General features: G+C 53.4%; 1 pseudogene; it reads left to right on the top strand.

The window, feature by feature from the left end:
* Positions 1-2235: 2235 nt before the first annotated feature.
* Positions 2236-2908, top strand: LOC101560990 (annotated as a pseudogene).
* The last annotated feature ends 4198 nt before the right edge of the window (positions 2909-7106 follow it).

Genomic DNA, 7106 nt, shown 5'->3' with positions numbered 1-7106 from the left:
GTGACTCTCCTTAGGCACACTCTACATCATCGATCACTTTCCTCTTTAGCCCCATAATCTCCTTGATCAGAAAATTTGGGACACTACTGAGTTACATGATGTTACAATACAAGTTCTAAAAGTCCTGAGTCTTAATTGACCTTGGAAGTACTCTTGTCCACTCCTGGGCCACTCAGCCCAAGGTCCTGAAGCATATTGGGCATGGTCCTTGTGCTCAAGAAAGTCTCTATTTCAGGGGTGACCAGATATGTGGACAGTAGTTCCCTTGTGCCATGGGGAACCCTGTGGTCAGTTGTACATGCTGAGGGTGCACTCTCACCAAGCTGAAACATGAAGCAGTATTCCTCTAAATGACTGGCATCACTTCCAGCCTCAAGAGAGCAGGGACTGGCCTGGCAGCCATGTGCACAGGAATCAGGTGAACCCAACAGAGAGGGTTGGAATGCTCTTAACACTGCCATTCTCACCATGCATGGTGGGAGAGTGCTCTGTGGCTGGGTAACAAGTGACAGAAAACTAGATGCTTAAAATAACACACAGCCTCTAAGGGTTCAGGGGACCAGAAGTCCAACTCGCAGGGGTGGGCAGGACCATGCTCCCTCTGACATCTCTAAGGAAGCATCCTTCCTGGTCTCCTGAAGCGCCTGGTGGCTCCAGGAATCCCTTGGCTGGTGGCTGCATCCCTCTGGCCTCTGCTTCTCTCTTCTCACAGCCTTCTCTTTTCCAAGGACATGTCTTTTGACTCAGATGCACTCAGAAAACCCGGGAGACCCCATCTCCAGGTGCTCAAGTTGACCACTTCAGCACAGTCTCTTCTCATTCTCAAGTAAGGACCTCCTTTCAGGGAAGTGGATGTGCCTTTTAGGGGGAACAGCATTCAACACACCACACACTGTGGAAGGCACAGAGCTCTGGGACTGTGAATGTGGTTTGAGCTACTAGAGGTATCCGTGGAGCCCACCCTGCCAGATATGGTCCCCATCTCTGGGGGCTGCCACACTCCCACTTCACCAGGGTGATGGGTATTGTGTTCAAAGAGGAAACCGCTGTGCCAACTGAAAGGTGATGATGCTGGTACAAGTACCCTCAAGCCTCACAGACATTCACTGTCTCCCGGGCTTCCCATGTGGCAGGCTTGTGTTATTTGTTTATTTTTTAAAATGTATTTAGTACAAGGACTACAGGGTCCCACTACACAGATTGGACTCGTAGTGATCCTCCTGTTTTCAGCCTCCCAAGCTCTGGAATTACAAGCACCTACCACCATACCCAGTCTTAATCGCCATCTCAGTGGGCCCCCCCAGGGGCGGGCAGGGCCAGTACAGCAGGCCGGAGATCAAACCCCAGTCTCCATGTCTGCCTAAGTAGGTGCGCTAGTCCACTGCGCTATCTGGCCAACCCTTCCTCTGGCTTGTGGATGGCACCGTCTCCCACACACAGCCACCCCACTGTGTGTGTGTTTGTGTGTGTGTATGTGTGTGTGTGTGTGTGTCCTGATCTTTGGAGGGCACAGCTAGAGCAGGGCTCACCCCCAAAGTCTCACCTTCACTCAGGCTCCTCTGTGAAGACCCAAGGGACACAAACACATGGCCTTGGGGGCACGGAGCCCACAACAGTGACGTAAAGGGAGAAGTATGAGACACCTCTTCTTCTTCTGGCTTGCAACTCATGCTGTGTAGTGGGTGGACCACAACACTTCTCCTGGCCTGTGATCATAGGACGAGGCAATTAAAGGGTCAGCCCTGTCCTTCTTAGAGCCTCTGCTTTGTCCTCTGAGTCTGGTCCCGTGTGACAGTGTGGGTCCTGGCCTAACTTCCGTCTGGGGCATTTTGACTCCTATGACATGAGCTAGCAGTGCTTGTAGATGGCACACCCTCTGGGTTATATGGCATGGAGATGCACACCTGTAATCCCAGCACTTGGGAGGCTGAGGCAGGAGAATCGTCATGAGTTTGATTGGGTTTTTTGTTGTTGTTGTTGTTTGGTTGGTTTTTGGTGGTACCAGAGATCAAACTCAGGACCTTGTACTTGCCAGGCAAGCACTTATTCCACTGAGCTATCACCCTGGCCCCGTGAGTTTGAGATCAGCCTGGACTACATAATGAGACCCTACTTCAGAAAAACAAAAAAGACCAGGGAGATAGCTCAGTGGCATAATCACCTTCCTGGCAAGTGCAAGGTCCCAAGTTCAATCCCCAGTACCAAAAACAAACAAAAAAAGAAAAACAGGCTGGCATTGCGGAAGTGGAGATGGCGGAACTCTACATGAAGCCAGGCAACAAGGAACAAGGCTGGAACGACCCGCCGCAGTTCTCTTATGGGCTACAGACCCAGACTGGTGGACCCAAGGGCATGCCTCTCACTAAGAGGGTCACCCCAGGATGGATCCCCTAGAGTTGCTATCTCAGAGACTTCTGGGCCCCCTCCAGTGGGGCCTCTGCCTCCTTCACGTAAAGCTCTGAGGCTCTCAACCGTAAGGAGCTGCCCTGCCTCCAGTGTGGAACCCATGGATATCCCAGTCATTGAATCTGAGATAGAGGATGTGCTGAGATCTTTGGAATGAGCATTGGAGGCCTGCCATGGCCACACAGGAAAACAGGTATGTGATGACATCAGCCGGCAACTGGCACTGCTTCAGGAACAGTGGGCAGGAGGAGAGTTGTCAACTCCTGTAACGAAGAGGATGGCACTCTGGTGCAAGAGCTTTCAAGCCATCAATGGGATACAGCAGGTGACATCCATCACTCACTCATGGTTGACCACGTGACTGAGGTCAGTTAGGGGATAGTGGGAGTTAAAAGGTTAATTGCAGAAAAAAGGAGTCTATTCTCAGTGGAAGACAAATGAAGAGAAATCTGAGGCGGCAGCTGAGGACCAGACCATTCCAGGCTTCCAAGAGGCTCTGTAAACCTGGAGGTTCCGCAGACTCACACCATCTGCTAGGCCTTGGTGTGAGAGGTCTTCTCTCACTTGGCTCCCTTTAACCGCCTGAGAGAAGGTCCCATTGGGCCTGGGCTGCAGGGAAGTCACTTGTAGCTACAATATGCACTTCAATAAAAACCATCTCAGTGGTGGGCAAAAAAAAAAAAAAAAAAAGTGGGGGGGATAAGGTTGATCTTGCAAATGCTGTGAAGTCAAGTAGCAGGAGGTGTTCATAGAACCCCCAGACCCAGGACAGTGAGAAATGAGGTGCTTAGGCCAGCTCCCCACCCCCACCCCTGCCCCCCATCCCAGCTCCTGGACAAAAACTGGGTTGTTTTGAACTTATTTGGAAAGCTGTTCTTTGCACAATGGCTTTGAAAAAAAAAAATCAATTAGAATGAGCCAGCATGTCAGCAGTGCAGGGACCAGTCACACTGTGGTCACCAGTGACCAGGGTGATTGGAGCCTATGTGGGTCAAAGGGCACTGAGGAGGGCAGAGCCCTGTGAGCAAGGTGCCCTTCCCCTCCAGCTTCCACCTCCTGCTCTGCACAGAGGCTCCAGCCCAGTGGGCAGCAGTGCAGGTGACAGTGGAGGATTTCTGAGCCATGTGGTGCATAGACCTGGGGCTCCATGGAGGGCCTAGGGGTCAGGCTCATGGCAGAGGACGTTGGACCCCAGGAGGGATCCAGTGCTCATGCATTCCCCATGCTTCGCATCTTCCCTCTGCTTAGGAAGATGACAGAACCACAGCTAGGCCCAGATTGGACGCAAAGCCTCCTCCCCAGTACACGCCTGCACCAGCCTGGGTCCTGGTGCTGAGCCGAGCTGCCTACCGCCTCCGGGTCCCTCCCTCCAGGAGCAGCAGCTGCTGTTTGTCACACCCACTGCCAGCACTTCCACCCTTCCCTGCAGCCCCCTGTGGCTCTGCTGTGTTTCTGCTTCACAGAGGAGGAAATGGAGGTTCAGAGGGGATGGGGAGCTTGCCAGCAGCAGAGGAGATGAAGGATTCACACCCACGACATTTTTCCCTGCCAATGGCTTCCATGTGGCCATCTGTGGCTGGAAACTCTCTGGCAGGGGGATTGGCAGATGACTTGGGGGCCACCTACTCTGGGAGTCCAAACACTGCTGGTGTGTCTTCTAAGGTGTGTCACTAAGACCTGCCTTCCACCCTGTGCCCTGGGCGGGCCCAGCCCTGGTAAGTAGAGTGACGGCAAGCTCATACCCTCCAGCCCTGGCCAGGCCTGCTATCAGCAGATGGGAAGCTGGGGCAGGCAGAGGTGGAGCTTGCCCTGCAGGCAGGAGGCCAGAAAGACAGAAACAGCAGCCCTGAAGCCTGCAGGAGGCTACCTCTGTGGGGTGTTCCCCAGGGAACCAAGAGGGAGCCCCCTTGTGTGCCCTGGTCGGAGTGTGAGACCCAGCTCTCCTTGACCAGGAGCTTCCTCAGCAGAGACATAAGGAGAGCTCCTTGGAAACAAGGACGAGACTTCCTGGCTCTTGGATGAATCAGGAGGCGATGCACTGAGGTCCCCATAGGGCTTTGCAGTCTCATCCTAGTGGCTTCTTGGCATCTCCGTATTTCACAGGTTCCTTCATCTGTGGGAGGCTGGGCTGTAACTCAGGGATGGCATAAGCCAAGGCTTCCAGGGAGCTCCGCGGAGCCAATGGGGGCCTCTTAGCTGTGGGGGATGCTGTTTCCTAAGCAGCCTTTGGGATCGCCTAGTCCCAGCCACCATCTGAGTCCCTCATGCAGCCAAGGTGGGGGCACTGGGTGTGGACCTTAGTGACCCTCAAACCTGTGCCCTGACCCAGCCTGGCTGTCAGACGCTCAGCCCAGGGTGAGCTTGTATGCTGGAGGTGGCTTAACATTTGGTGAATGGTTACATTTAAAAAATGTATTACCGTCAACGACACAATGCCGTGAATCCCTGCGAAAATCCTGCTGCACATCTAAACACACTCCTTCCACCATCCTTGCTACGTTCTGCAGCAGCTCTGGACTCCTCTTTCCTGAGTGTCTTTAGCTATGCTGTTCTGGCTGCTTTGGTGTCCTGAATGGATGCAAAACATTTGCTTTCATGGTCATTCTGACTTTGGGGAGGACTGGAAGTCACATAGTGGCAGATTTAGGGAAGGAAGGTAGGTGAGGACACAATGTCAGATTTTTACAGAAACTGCTGTAGCATTTGGTCAGTGAGGGATGATCATAAAATATGGTCAATATTTCAATCTTTAAAAATCTAACTAGAGTAGAAGACACACTGCTGAGAAGACACATTATCGGACAAGTGTGTTCAACACGAGGGGAAACACTTTCAGAGCGATTCATGGGCCAGTGTGTCTTTTTCCACAATAAGTTTTTCAGTGTATCTCTCTATCACTCCTTGTACCTCTCCACCCACTCTCTGCCCAGGAACCTTCGAAGTCCTCGTCCCATAAGCTGCCTCCATCTGTGGTCACCCCCGTCTGTGCCCTCCTGGCCCTGCACTCTGGCAAGGGGGACACATGCTGCTGCTTCTGCAGTTCCTAGAGTCCGTACGCCCCTGCTGTCCTCCTTTCCACAGGGCTGCCCACTCTTCTCCCTGCTCAGTCCTTAGACTGTCAGGAACTATCCCCCAAAGGGAAGGGACAGAGACAGATATGCAGCAGCAGTAGTTGGGAGGCAACAGTGCCTGGGTCAACAGGAGACCCCACACCCAGGCCCCGCTGGAGCAGGACAGGCAGGAGTCCTCTTTGGAAGAGCAGATGAGGTGAGGCTGGCTTGAACACTGGTGCCCCTTCTAACCCGGGTGTGGCATAGGGGTCAGGTAGAAGGGTCAGGAGTCTCTGTGAAGCACCTATCCTGGAGCTAAACCCAGAGGATGGAGAAGGCCCAGTTCGAACCAGATGGTGCTGACATGCTGAGCAGACAGACAGAAATAAGGAAGTAACTCCAGGACTGACTGAAACAAAATGAAAGAAAAAGGAGCAACTACAGAAACACACAAACCAGGTTTCTGGTTACACTGGACATTACCTTAGCCTGTCCAAGGGCACCAGCACCTGGGAATGTTCTCAAAGCCAGTTTTGCTTCAAATGGTGACCACTCCTTTGCCTTGGGTGGCCCAGTCCTCAGCCACCCATTGTCAGTATCTGCTGGTCAGGGTTCAGCTATGGGGAAGAAACCAGCCCAATGCCTGGCTTGGGCTCTGGGGGCTTGTTCCTCCAAATCCCAGCTCACCTTTCGCTGTGTGAAATGAGGGTCCAGCTCACCTTCAGCTTCTAAGGCTGGCTCCAAACCACAGAGGTAAATTGTTCAGGGCACTGTATATGTATGAGGGATTAGGTCTTCTCACCCCACATTTGGGGCTGAGTAGCACTCCCCAAGAATTCAGCGCAGCTCAGATCAAACATGTGACCTCATCTGGAAATAGGATGTTGGCAGGGATAAGTGGTGAGGACGGTCCTGTGAGAGGAGCCCAGCCTGTGGATGCCCCTCCCATAGAGGTTTCCAGCTCTGCCAGGATTCTTTTGAGTCCTCTTGTGACTCAGTTTCTCCACCTGTAAAATGGGCATTCGCAGTGGTACCTGTCTTGAGGTGAGAACCTATTAAGAGCCTGGGCAGTAATGTAGAGCCCGGGCTGCGTGTACTTTCTCAGTGATGTGACACAGGCCTGCTTGAGCCGCCAGCCCAAATGGGCCACAGGGCTGGTGTGTGTTTATTGCCTGAGCTATGTGTAAGCCCAGCCCCAGAGCAGGACTCCCAAGCACCCAGGGAGCCAGGCTGGCTGCTCACCAACCTGGTCTGCCTCCTTTCCAATCAGCGCTTAGGCCCAGGTGCCTCCTCAGCTCTGTGTGCCTCGTGAGCCCCACACTGCTGTCCCCGGGACCCTGCAGCTGGAAGCCCCTCCACCCAACCCTTGGCCTCCCTGGAGAAAGCCACTACATCCAGAACATTTGGCTTCACCCAATGGCCACATGCGGCTGCTTCGCCCCCTGAGGCTTGAGTCTGGACAGCGAGGGAGCTCAGCACTTTCCCAAATGAGTGCTCCTTCTGCCTCAAAGTCAGCTCCATTACCTGGGAAGGAAGACTTCCTGAAATCAAGGGAGACACAAATAGGAAAAGGAGGTCACAGGAGGAGCAGTGCCCCGGGCTTCAGCCAAGGGCTGCGTTGGCACAGTGGGGAGGGGTGGCCTGTGGTCC

Source organism: Octodon degus, unplaced genomic scaffold (genome assembly GCF_000260255.1).
Source record: "Octodon degus isolate 3935 unplaced genomic scaffold, OctDeg1.0 scaffold00045, whole genome shotgun sequence".
Lineage (NCBI taxonomy): Eukaryota > Metazoa > Chordata > Mammalia > Rodentia > Octodontidae > Octodon > Octodon degus.
This window is presented reverse-complemented; position numbering and strand designations above follow the sequence as displayed.